The sequence below is a fragment of the Notolabrus celidotus genome, chromosome 7 (assembly GCF_009762535.1).
Source record: "Notolabrus celidotus isolate fNotCel1 chromosome 7, fNotCel1.pri, whole genome shotgun sequence".
In the NCBI taxonomy this organism is placed as follows: Eukaryota; Metazoa; Chordata; class Actinopteri; order Labriformes; family Labridae; genus Notolabrus; species Notolabrus celidotus.
Genome location: NC_048278.1, coordinates 10513587 through 10527893, shown reverse-complemented (window position 1 = coordinate 10527893; position 14307 = coordinate 10513587). Strand labels below are relative to the sequence as shown.

At 40.1% G+C, this 14307-nt stretch overlaps 1 protein-coding gene and 1 long non-coding RNA gene across 2 annotated transcripts in view; both read right to left on the bottom strand.

Moving 5' to 3' along the window:
* The window catches only part of LOC117815956 (VPS10 domain-containing receptor SorCS1), a 148348-nt gene that overhangs the window by 88222 nt on the left and 45819 nt on the right, over positions 1-14307 (bottom strand).
* Positions 8138-14229, bottom strand: LOC117815959. Its single transcript, XR_004631882.1, has 2 exons — positions 14063-14229; positions 8138-8974 (listed from the first exon to the last, which is right to left on the bottom strand). It is a non-coding gene; the product is annotated as an uncharacterized LOC117815959 (long non-coding RNA).

Here is a 14307-nt window from a genome sequence, read left to right as displayed (position 1 = left end):
AGGTTGAAAATGACAAAGGTTAATGAAGCGTATATGTGCTGGCTGGGAGACATTTAAGATATGTGTAAGGAATACTTGAGTTAATTCCAGCACCCCAGTACCGTAAATACTCTGAGATAGAATATTAATGAAATTAGCTTCATATTTTCCATTTCACACAGTCACCCAGTAATTGGATTGTGACTCCTCTCCATAAATCTTTGCCTAATATCCAGCAATACCCTGCAATAAATAGATTTTTGTTGCTGTCAGACTTTAAGCGGGTTGAGACTGGAAAAGCATTTAAAAAGGGGAACAAAGAAAAGAGCTTGATATTTATTCTCTCTGGGGCAAGTTAATTTTTGAGCTCTACAGAGACAGCAACTTGGTCGGAAATTATTTAATACAAATTAATGTTCTGGTCTCACTCAATTCTTGTTTGTACTTCTGTTAATTTTTTCTTTAAAATAACCTGTTATGAAAGCGCGCTCCACCTGAGGTTACAGCTTTGAACCAGGATTGACGGAGCCAGTAGGAGCCCAGGAGCCAGCTGCTATCTTGTATTTAAAATCAATTTTACATGACAGAGCACTGCTATGCTGGGACAATGAGGGGGTCAGAACCAGTTCACATTTATACTGTTTTCTGAGAAGCACTTCATGATTTTTAGCTTTAAGCTACACGACTTTCAGTGCCAAGTATAATTCCTGACACATTTCTACCAAGCAGGAGTCCTTTCATAAGTCTTTTTTTAGACCCCATGAATATCTTAAACGTTTTTTCTCTACTCGGGTTCCTCTGTCTCCAGATGTAGACAGCTCTGAACAAGCCAGCAACAGAAAGCGTAAGAAAATAAAAGACATATCACCTTGCAAAGCCACTTCTAGCTTTCTTATTGATTCTCTGTTTGTGATGAAGCTTGTCTTAAAGTGGATGCGATTTGCGGGGCTGTTTCCTATAAATACTGCTCCAAGCTAAAGAAGCATCCGTGGATTATTCCACATGCATATCAGCACAGTGAGGGAGAAAGTAAAGTTAGCACTGTGTTGTACTTAAAACTGAGGTGCTGACTCTTATAATTGAAGCCAAAGGGCAGCCAAAGAGATGCAGGTCTTGCCAGCAGAGAGTAGAGAATTCACAAGAGGTTGATAAATGTCAGTCTTAGAGACACCCTGGACTAGCTAAAGGTCTCAACATCTCCTGTTGTCACTGTCGACCTCTTGGCCAAAAATGTAATGAGGTGAAAAAAACAGAAAACTTCAAGGATCAGGTCACCCACAAAAAAATTAGATATATTTTCCTCACCAATCTGTTGTTGGTGTTTACCCATGCAGATAGTTTTGTTTTATATTCTAAGGATTTGATGTGCATGCCACACCCAAAAAAATAATTTCATTGCAAAAAAAAAAACTTAAAAGTTTACAATTCCAAAACAATTTTTCAAACAGCTTCACATCAATTGCGGTCCATATGGTTGGAAGTGGATGTCAGCAGTACCAAAACTTCATCACTGAGAGAGGGGAGAAACATCTATCTTTCCAGACAAGGCTGAAGTCTGTAGCTGAGAAGGAGACAGACATCCAACACAGTCAATTTTCTTTTGATTTGTGTGTCTGAAAAATTCAGTTTGAGGGTCAGAACGTTCAGAGGATTTGTAGACTGTGAAAAATTGGTCTAATATTTACTCATTTGACTTAGGGGCATAATGATTGGTACCATCATTCACTTCTCCTGGATGGCCAAATAGACTCAGGACCTGTTGCTAGTAGCAAGAAGAAACCCATGACACAGATTCAAAAAATGAATCTCTGTGCACTATTCCCCTCTAAGCTGTCTCCAGTACCGATGCACTGCATTTCATGTCTTTAGGTTAGATAGATCCTAACCCCCAAAATCCACAGGATGTGTCGCGTTGCTTATCGTCTGCGCCCCGCACGGTGCAGACGATAAGTCCCCATTCTAGTCAATACTCTAGTGTCCGCAGGGTGCAGCGCATCTCAGCTCCGTCTCAGGAACATGTCCCCCGCGCCGCTCCGCCAGAGATATGCTTCAAATCTATTTTCGACAGAGCCCGCGCTCAGCACACGTCAATCTGTGCAGAAAAGAACCACCTGGACAGGAAGTCGAGGATTGCATGCAACATCCGCCAATCTAAAAAATAAAACATCATATATATGGACATATCCCGACCGTTTATAGTTCATTTAGATCAGAAATACTCATTGATTATGAATGTAAGCTACAAAAACCAATATCCTTGATCCAGGTCGACTAAAACAAGATTTTAAGATGATAAGTGTGTCAGAAAGTAACAGGACTACAAAATAGAGCAGAATTATTCATGTTAAACACATCTAAACCTGCAAAAACAAAACTTCATGCAGCATACTCAGCAATGACTAAAGCACAAAAATAATGGAATACTATACAAATGAGCAGAAATTCAACCACAGAAAAGCTCAGTAACCTGCTGTTTGTATGTAGTTCTCTCTATGCTGGACCCAGCTGATCCTGGCTTCTCTGAGCTGGCGCTGTGCTCAAAACATGGGTCCTGTAGAGCAGGGCGCAAGCCCTTGAACGGAGCAAAGCCGTATCGCTGACGGAATGCCGTGCACACGCATGCTGTGGATTTCCGGGGTAAGTGATCTACCAGTATCTATCCATATGATGATCTTTTCAGGCTTTGACCTCTGCAATGTTTTTCCTTTATTATCATGAAGAAGCCTTGTCCTGTCTATGATTTGTGTGGAACTCTCTTACAAATACCTACTCATTCCCACATTGTTAACTGCTACTTGATAAATGCAACAGAGCTTATGCTAGCAGACATAAGGAGAGACTGGCAGTATTACTAATGAGTTAACAGTACCCCTTGAAGAACAAGATGGGCCCGTGTGTCCATGTGGAACCATGTTAACTGAGCAAACTGTCTGCATTGACAGCACATAACAAATCAAGTCACTCGCCCCACTCCTCTCTATGAATATTCATGATAAACACCAGCTATCAAACTCCATCAAGCCACGTGGAGTGTAGGGCAGGACATGAAAGCAGAAAGAGTTGATACTGATATTCATAATTATTACTTCTCTCTTTCCCACCATCTCGTCCGTCGCATCGACCAGGTGCTTTCAACTGTTTGATCCATCTTATTAAACCCATCTCCTGTCTCTTGATCTGCGGCATTTAAGCCCAGGCTAATTGAACACTGCCTGACATTTTAGCTCACCCAGAACCCTGCTGGACCTGACAAACAGCAACATGTCAGTTTCTGCCTTTCACTATAATTGGGTTTCCATCTTGGCTGGTGAGCTAGCCACCCCTTATGGCAGTACATAAGTTGGAAAGCATGCAAGCTGTGTGTGGAAACACAGAGCTATATATTCATTATGTATGAATGAGCTGAGACAAGACAAACAAGATGCGTTTTAGATAATTAACCAGCAGCATTCCCATTTAGACATCTTGATCGGTCTTGAGTTACTGAAATAATGAATTCTTCACACTGAGCATTAATAAATAACAGATCAGCATATGCCATTTGCTCAATTCTGTTTCTCAGAACACGCCTTAGCACGAGTTCAAGCTGTTAGAGTGGGATTCAGGTCCCTTATCCCAGCATTTGATTTTATAGCGCTCACTCATCTGCTGAGAATCCTGGTAAAGGCATGTTAAAGAATACTGATAACATCCCAAAGCTCACCTGAATTCACCTATCCCATCTTCTTTACAACCTCACTTGTCTCTACCTCTCCTATTTCGGTGTCTCTTACTCTGTCAACCTGTCTCCATCTCCCTCCATCTCTCTGTCCATCTGTATTTGTGTCTTTCAGCCTGTCTCTCCTCCTGTGTCGCTGTGTCTTCTCCAGGGCGCTTGCCTCTCCACTCGACACAGCCATTTGGAGATTGTGCCTTAGGGCTGACAGATGTTGCGTCCCCCTCACAGCACTACCAACCCCCCACCACCTCGAACAAAACCATCATCCGTTAGCTTGTCCTGGATTGCGTCGCCACCGCTGTGTGTGTGTGTGTTGTTCCAACTAGTAAAGCTTGGCTGATTTACCGTGATTCATTATGTGTGCATTGTGTCCTCACAAGCCAGCGGACAGAGCGACTTTTTATCTCACCTTTTTACTCATATGCAATGTGCAGTTTCAGGATGCAATGATATCAGTGTGCTGCTGCTGCACCAGGTGGTATTGCTCCAGGTATGTGTAGTAACAACACTTGACCATAGACTGTAAAAAATATGGACGTAGTATCCGTGACGTCACCCATCTGTTTCTGAACGCTGTTTTGAAGCCAATCGGCAGCAGCAGCCATATTGCTTCTGTCGAGCCAGTGTGACGTAAAGAGGCGGGCTTTGAGCCTCCTAGCCAACAGCTGCAGTGTTCCCACAGGCAGCTGTGCCTCTCATTGGAAGACTAGTAATCTCAATAACTTCGAAATTGCCGAATTAGAAAAAAATTCACCCCCCTCACAGTGAGAGGACATCGAGAAATTAGCTATTCAGACTACAGTCATCTTTTGTACCAGGCTGTAAACATGTTTATTAATGCTGCAAATATCGTCTTTTTCCCATTCATGTGTATGTGACTTCTGGTACTTCCGGAGCCAGCCTCAAGCGGATCCTCTATGAACTGCAGCTTTTAACACTTCCGCATTGACTCATATTTTTAGACCGGAGGTTGCCGCTTGCACTTGACCTGATTAATCAGGAATGGCTCCATTTGTCTGCTGCTACACTGATTCTGCTGTTGGCTGCTTGATGCATTGTTGAAAGACAGAAGCTTTCTTTTGCATTGAACACTTTTGAACAATTTCTGTTACTTCTACTTCTACATTTTTACTCTCAAGGAAAACAACCTCCCATTATTCTTTGAGGTTGCAAGGCATCTGTTGACTTTGTGCACTTCTCAAATAAACTAATCTTAGAGAAATTGTAGTATTAAACTTTTACCTCTGCTGACGTCTTCACAAAAGTATTTTTTTTCCTTCTGATGTTCCCAATCCTGTAGAAGGATGTTTAAAAATTGCGTTGGGACTCTGCAGCGGACAAAGGTCCATTATTATCTACATTTTTTTTCTTTTTTCATTTTTACTTGCATTTATACACTTAAGGCTAAAAATCACACTGAATACTGGAGCACCATCAGTTTTGTCTTAATGGACTTGACCAGGGAACCAAAGGAGTATTGGTTCAAGTCCCAGCACAGGCCAAGTCTGGAAATTGGGCTTGTAGCTGAAGAGATGCAAGTTCACTTCCTTGGCACTGTCAATGGGCCCTTGAGCAAATCTCAATTGCTCATATGTGTGCAGCCCTCTGACTCTAGCATGTTACAGGTACAGAGAATCTAATCAAGATTGGGGAATGATACAAGTATTAAATTAATGAATAACAATTATAATACTCATCCAAACGATCTAACAATTCTGACTGTAAAGGGTTGGATAAAACATGTATCTACTATCTCTAATTTGAGCTATGTTAATTTTTTACTTTTGGAGATATGCTCAACTTTGAGCAGAGTGCAAAGAAGTTGCACAGTTGTATCTGACAGAAATAACTAGCATAACCTGCCGGCATCATACCCTTGTGATTGCAATGCCCGATGTCTCTAAAGTTTTAAAACATAAAGGTGACTTGAGTTATAGTAGTGAGATTGTGGCCTACTTATGTACACATATTTACATGTTTACAGCCAGATTTTAAACATGGCAATGATATTATCCACAAACATTAAACACTTGCCGTAGAGGAAAAAAGCCTTAGCTTTGTGTTTCAGACAGAGCCAAGCATCAGGTTGATTTAAGTTTATTGTAATTTTGACGACTATTTCTGCAATGATAAAAAACAGACTAAGGTCAGGGTGGAGAAACACTCAGGTGCTTGTGAAAATAAAGAATCTAAACTCTAAAGACAGATAACCAAATGATTTCCGCAGTCTGCCTTTCAACAAAGGAGTTTTGTCCTTCTTCGTTGCACCACACATTTAAGGCACTTGCCAAATGATACATATGTACTGACCTTATAAGCATTTGAACAGCACTGCCAAAATTTCATCAGTATGATGCCACCAGGCTTTAGGTTACACTGCAAAGTCACAAACAGCCTTTGCTGTTCCTGAAATGCATTGCACCACAGTTATCTTATGAACTTAAAAAATACCAAAGTATTATCTAAATTCATTGAATATATGTTTTAAGGCCAAATCAATAGTTCTAGATTTTGCTTGATAGGTTAGAAACGGCAGAAGGTCAGAATTATATTACTAACTCAATTGTTGATATTTATCACCAAGCTCACTTACCTATAACTACACTGTGTTAAACGCTTGATTCTGATTGGTCAAAACTCCTTAAAATATTTATTGATTCTGGATATTAAGAGTGATGCCAGAAACAACCTGATCACAAACTACATTTCAAATCAATTCTCATTAACCTTGAACCTTGTGTCAACCTGGTCCACACCACAGTCAATCGCGCGAATAGAGCGAGTAAACACAAAACATTCTCGCATCTTTATTCACACAAATAGCGCTATCGTTTGAGTCTGGTGTGAACACACCATTAGACCCCCAATGAGTTCAAGGAAAAACTTTTTATTTATTTATTTTTTAAACATATGTTTTAGGGATGACCACAATTAATCGATTATTGATTAATTGATTGTTCAGAAAATACTCGAAACACGCATTTTTGTTTTCAATTTTCCATCACGTGGAACAAACATCATGTGGTCTCATAACATTCCACTATCAGGAAGGTGTTTTAAGTTTAAAGCATGTTTTGATGTGAATCAGCTGACTAAAGGTGTTGCGCACAGCGGAGACGCTCAAATGGCGGCTGCCGCTGTGCGTCAGGTCTCCATGTGCCCTTTTTAAAGAGGATTAATACGCAACTGCTGCCAACAACGACACGAAGGTTAACAACTTTAAACAGGACATTTCCCCACCTTTAGATACAAAGCCAACAGACTGGTTAGATTTGCTAGTACGCTATGTTTGCAGACCAGTAACATCAGAGGCGTCTGGGCTTTTCTGCAGCTGGACTGATTATGACCCGGTTGCGCTCCTGGCTGACCCCTGACCGAATACATGTTTATTTTTCTCAATAAGAACGAGTAGACAGAAAACTGGACTCTGCGTCTGATATACTTTTCTGTTAGCATTATGAGCCTTCACTTTATAAGACTTTGTCCGCAGAGAATATTTCTATGACCCTGATCTTTTCTAATCAGCGGTAAACATGTTGTACCTGTATTCAGTACCGTCAGTGATATGCATTTTGCTGCTGTGGAAAATAGAATTTAGGGTGGAAAAATGTATTTGGCATTGTTTTTGACATAAGAATAAAAATGTTTTAGTTATTGATTAATCAATAATTGATTAACATTTCCAGAAATCGATCATGGAAAATACTCACATTTTTTAAGGGTATTTACAGAATGTTAGGGTTAGGGTTATGGTTAGTCCAAAGTCTTGCTCCTTAAACAGTTTCATGTTATTGATTAAGCAGGTGAACTTAACCCTGAATTTAAATGTTTACCGTGATCTAAATTTGTATCGCAAGGAGCCTTGAAGGAATCTTGTGCTATGCCATGCTACCAATCAAAGGAACTACAATTCTTAAAGTTTCAAAGATAAATAATTTTAAAATCATCTTTAAATCAATACTTTCTGTCAACTTTTTTAAAGCATTACTTGGTAGCCAAGTAATAATCCCCTCCTTAATGTGTAATTTACTCTTGGACATCGTTCATAGCTAAATACTGCAGCTTTAATGGATAAGTTTTGTAGAAGGTAAATTAAAAGAATAATAAAAAATAATGAAAATTGAAATTTCCAGTGACAGTTTGTCAACACTTTATTACATAGACAGTTCATTGTTTGAAAGTGATACAACCTAGTCATTAAAAATAAATATAAAGATAGAGCATTTCAGTTCAATTTTTTATTTTCATCTTGTTTCTGAGAAGAGAGGTCGACTTCAGGACTATTGAGGTGTGATTCTTTTTTCTTTTGGAGTAAGAGCTTTATGGGGCGTTCACACCAAACTATTTTAGCGGAGAAACCTTGGGAGAGCTTAGTCAGAGAGGGATCCCTCCCTTCAGGACGTGTCAACTCCAACTCCTGTGTTAACCTTGAACCTTGTGTCAACCTGGTCCACACCCAACCTGAGATCTGGATCTAGGTATCCCTAGTCCGCACAAAGATCTGGATAGTTTTTTTTTTTTTCCCTGATCCCCAAGATTGAAGTTTGGATGAATCCATTGTGGGCTGTGGATGTGACGTGGATGAGGGGAATGAAGGGGAAAGTGTATGTTGTGATTCTTGATGGTTCAGTGTCTGAATCTTTGGAGGCTTCCTCCATCTTCATCAACTCCCTCTTCATCTCTTTTCCTCTTCCTGTAGTTGCGGTCATGAAATGAGTCATGATCTTCATTGATATCTTTGTCCAGCCTTTTCATCTGTCTGGTATCAGCAGAAAATGTGTCCTCCTCTTCCTCTTTTTCTTCTGGGACCATATCTTTGTCATCCTCTGTGTTTTCAGTTTTAGAGGTGATACTGCTGGAATCACTGTCATACCAGCTCTCAGTGTCAGTATCCACTAACTCATCCCACCTAAATCTTTTGCTGTCGCTCTCCTCTGATTCGGAATCATCTTCCTCCTCTATTTCTCTCGCCTTGGACGGGGATGTGAGTACTCATCATCTCCTTCTTCTACAGCAAACACCTCGTCTTCATTGCTGGCGACACTTTCATCCAGGGAGCTGTCTGCGTTACTGTCAGTGTCACCTCCAGTCTCACTATCAGTGTCCTGGAATTCATCTCACCACTCAAATTCTTCCTCAGGAGCACGAGCCACTATTACAACTGGTGCAACATTGGGAGCTGGATCACGTGGAACATGGTTTAGAACCTCAGGATGCTCGGCTAACATTTGGACCTCAGTCACATCTGGAGGATCGTACATCCCCAATCCAGGACACCTGTAGAGTTGGCGGTTCCACAGTATGGACACATTATATCCATCTCCTGAGTAGTTCATCTTCGCAGACTATTTGAGGAAACAAATAAGCTTTCTGTGGAAAGTTAATATACTGAACACAAGGGAACTAATCTATTAGCAGCTTTCTGTCCTTCAAAGGCAAAGTGCAGTATCTACGGCTCAGTGGCCACGGTTACATGATGTTTATTTTGTTCAGAATTAAGTAATTCTGAATTAAAGTATTCTCCTTCGCATTTACATGGAAATAGTAATTCTGAATTGAGGTTTACATGGACAGCTGCTCTAGCTCAGCCTGAAATTTGTGCCCGCCAGCGTGGAATATGTGCGTCATCGCGACAGGACAAGGGAGGGAGCATGCACAGAACTACCTGAATTAATTTAAAGTGGCATGAACATATACATGATTGAGGAATTATTCAATTCGGATTTAAAATCAGAATAAACCAGACACTTACTTCGGATTAAGTTTAATTCGGAATTGGGTAGGTCATTTTAAATCTTTTTAAAGAGGATTTAATATAAATTCTGAATTAAAGAGGAATTAAAAGTCTCATGTAAACGTAGCCAGTGAAACTGAGAAAAATGACTTTAAAGTTTTTGGACTGGCAAGCCAATATTTTGTAGGTAGATCAGTGTGAATGCATTCATGTGATGTCTTTGCAGTAACTACAATACAACTGTGTTTATTTGATCACCTTACTTTTTTTTCTTTTAGAATTGTAACTATGAAATAAAAATAATAATGATGAAGAAGCAATTGTAATGATTATGATCATCATTGTAATCATGGTCATTATTTTGCCCCAGCTATCTCATCTTTGCAATTGGATAACAGTTTCCCAAGAAAAACTCTTCGGGATTTTCCGTTTGTAGCTTTACTCAGAAGAACTGTAAAACTGGACACACGAAAATATACATTAGTTTCACGCAAGAGAAACCATACAAATGTTACATCTCTCTCTCATGTGGTTACAACGATATAGCGAGTTACCAAGTTACTCTACGCCCCTGAGAAAGTGTGAAAGATAATTCTTGCGTGCTGTGTTTATTAAATTAAATGAATGACCATTAGGCAACATTTGAATATCATCACTTCATCCCTCAGTTCAGGAACATATTCTTGATATGGAGTTGTCCCCAATAATAGCAGGCATTCTTTGATCCTGAGTGGTCAGATCAGGTGGTCCTTGTCCTCCTCCAGTTTCCTTCTGTCATTTCTGTTCTGCTGGGTTTTTTTTTTTTTTTTTTTTGCATCCACTTAAATGTCAAACCATTTTTTTCTTAACCTGAGCCACGGTGCGAACTTCAGGAGACACATTAACAGCCTTAGTAAGAAACCCAGGCTTCATTTAGAATAGAATGCCTTTATTGTCATTGCGTGACTTGCACACAATGAAATTAGGAATTTCTTTCTGTCATGATGACTCTTGCTGATACGCTTAGGAATACTGTTGGTTTTCTCGCCTCAACCTCCGCAACAATCACCTCCATTTCTTTCGAGGTAAAATTCAGCGTCTTGATGCACCTAACAGATGTGCTTATATGGATGAATTGGAGCGTGGTAATATGCTGGTTGCAGGTTGCAGGCACGCGCCTGTCGATTTAGAATTATTCTGATTCACTAATATACGCAAGGTAGTGAGAACAAAATTGGCTGGTACGCACGTGTCATGAGTCCGAAGGTGATTTTCCGTAAGCACTTATTTTATACTCAGAGTAAGAACATTTATACGCAAATGTTAGTGAATGAGGCCCATTAGTCTTATTGGAGGAGTTGAAGGATAATTTTGTGGTTTTTCTACTTCCATGATGAGCTTCTCCTCATCTACATTGTCACCAATGGCCTCTTTAAACTTTAAACCTGTGACCTGTTGACTCCAAGTCTTCCTCTGTACATTTTGACTTATTGCAGATGTAGTTGAGTGAAATACGATCTAGTGTGAACATGGAGTGTTTCCTTCTGAAAGTAACCAGTTGTTTTCATGTTGTTTTGGTTTCTCACTTCCTGTCTCGCTCGATCACCTCTATACTGAAATGATGCGCTGTGCTCTGGCATCTGGCAACGGCATCTGGAAGCACAACCATTGACTAGAGTGAAACCCACCAGCTCCACTGTAATGACAGAGCAGCAGAGACCAACATAACTTGCTTCTGATGGAAGTCCCCAGTTAGGAGTCCATTACCAATAACCACTGGCTCACCCTTGTTATCCCTTACATGTCAGTTTATCTAAATTGGAACTACCTGCATTTCTACAGTGTTGGGCACAGTTTTATTTTCAGCACACTGTCAGTCTACAACCCATTTGAATGAGTCCACTTAAATTTGTCAACATTAGCGTGTACATTAAACAGCACTGACATTTTGCTGTCTATTTCATTATTCAGTCCATCATTCATATGCTGGATTTAGACTGACTAGCATAAGGGAATCTCAAAATATAAGGTTTATGGCAAATATCCAGAGTAATTATATCTCTGCCACATTTAATCCTGTTTGATGGGCTGTATTTTATTTAGACTTTAGTGTTGAGTGATCTTTTTTTTTGTTATTTTATTCTCTTCTGTCATTGCAAACCTTTCACCTCATGCCTCTGTGTTTCCAGTTTTCTGATCATGTGGCCAGCTTCCAATGATCTAAACCAGTGGTTCCTAAAGCATGCGGTGGCACAAAAACGGAGGGGGAGCATGGAGCTATGGTCTTGCCTTTTTCCTGCAGAACAATAAACAAATCAGGCAAGCAGACTAGCAATGGCGTCCATTCAGACACAGAGCAAACAGAACGTACAGATATCTGAGAGGGTCAACAAGAAAACACTGCTGAATGTTCCAAAACAAACAAGACAGGTGACAACGCCTATCTGACTCTTGGATTTACAGTGAATGCGGTGGGAGATAAGGAAAGAACAGTGTTTCAGTTCCAAAAGTGACCCTGTTAATTGGCCACGGTCGGGTGAGGATTCATCTGTGGTTGTTGCAGTTACACCAGATGTTAAATGACGTATGTTCATCACACGAACAAGGACCACTACGTATCCTCTTTCCTCGCTGAAAGTCGCCAATTAACATTGTCACAAGTTGCTTCTTTTAACAAAAAGATTGCAAATGCTTTTTATGATGCGATGTAATCTGGAGGTAAATGTCACAAAAAGTAGTATAATAAATTGAGATGAGATGAAAGATGCTTTTACAATTTGCTAAATTACAACCATTGGAAAATATTTGTAGGTAATGGTCTCCAGAATAAACCCCTGGCTTTCTCATGTAGCTAAAGCCTCATGTCACACTCCTTTTTGTTCATGTTCTATACCTGCCAATCTATTCAGGAATTATTTGTAATGCCAAAGAGCATGCTGCTACTGCACTCTATCATTCAACTGTTGAATAACGTAGGGTTTTATTGTGAAGTTGCCTCAGAAAATAAACTGTCACTGTGATAAGACTTGTCTTAGCTCTCAATCACTTTTTAAATGTCAAGGAGAAATGACACTTGAAGAGTAGAAGAGTGAGTGCTAGATGAAGAGCTACAGGTGATAGGTTGCAAACCTCCAACCCTCAAACCTTTCCAGTGCTCTGCTATTTAATGGAGAACTGATACCGCTATGTGCAGCTTGGAATCAGAGGTTAGCTATCTCATGTCATGATAGAAAGGGACCCATAAATGCACAGTTACTTGCTTTTGCAGTTGTGTTGCATTTCTCAAAATGTAGCCTCAGTGTTAACCCTCATTTGGATTGTCATGGTCCGGGTTAATGGTAACCACACACATTAATTTGACGTGTTCACGCCCAAGGGTAAACCAGCATAAAATAAACTCACTGAAGTTTGCTAGTGTTCGTGTTACCTCATGTCAGCTGTGTCTGGGTTATGATATTTAAATTAAACGCACTGTAAAGACTACAGCTGATGACTGGTCATATGTTAGTAAAAGCAGGTAATCTGTAATTTACATCAACATATGACACAGGGAAGGCTGTATTAAAAACACTGTTATGATAAAGAGCAGTTTAATGTTTTGTACCGCTTACAGTCAGCTTCTACGAATTAAGAGTATATCTGATAAATGGGGGCACATTACTTGGCTCTTGTCAACCCATGTAAAAACATGAAACACAAAGCTAACTCCTCTTACTCGACCTGTGCACTGAGTTGCTAAGCTGCACAGCATCACAGTGATTGTTCTCATGGAATGACTTTGCCACTGATTAAATATGTTCAATAGACCAAAAAGCTCCAGACAAAGGCCAACCACAAAGACAAGAGCCACAGATGCTCACAAACAGCCTAGCAATGGCTGACAGTGGGCCTGGTATGCCAGAGCTCTCAATGGTTATACAATATTAATGTAAAGCAAAGACCTGTCCTCAAGCAATGCAAACAAACTCCACTTGTACACCAGCCAAGCAAAAACACCCATTTACAAGTTCCCAAGAAGAAGAAAATAACATTTTCATCACAAAGTCAGACAGTCGAGAACAGCAAGCATCAAGTGCCTGAGGAAACCTAAAGAACCTTGGGAGGAGGCTGCCCCCCCATCAACGCTTCACAGATTGATTCAGGAAGTAGCCATGCCCGACTTAACAGACTGGTCCAGCTTCAGAGAGCCGTGAAAAGCCCATCTTGTTGCATTCAATGCCAAGAAACCAGCTTCAATGCAAAACGAGAGGAGTTACCTGCTTTATAAACACACGTATTACAAAAGGAAAGAACTACTAGCACACTTTGTTCTGCTTACTTGTCTTCCTGATTAGATTTTCTAAATATGTTTCATTGCTCAAGCATAAATTCCAAGACCATTACAGCAACCCATCATGTCTTGCTTGTCTGTGGCTCTAACGACCTCTTATCTGACTAAACAGACAAAACGGCTCAAAGGAGGCAGCCATATTTATTTGTTGTTTAAAACCAAGTCAACTGCATAATGAGTATTTTTATGACTGTAGATAATTATGTTGGCAATGATAATTATGATTATCTATGTCACAATTGTTAAACAAACGAGGAGGACCCATGTGCAAAGCTATACATATTTATGAAACTAAAGAACAAGAGGTCAAACAAACACTTACTTTAACTTTCCCCAGAAAACACAATCCAAAATGTCCAAACATAAGGGAACCACGGGGAGTAGGAGAGGGTAAACAATGAAAAACACTGGAAGCAGGAGCGTAGGTTAAAGCACAAGAAAGACTCATGAAAGACTCAGTGATCCAACAACACCAGGGAGGAAACACAGAGACTAAATAGACACTAACGAGCAACAGGTGTGGACACAGGTGAAACTAACGAGGGTAATCAAGGTGGAGGGAGACAC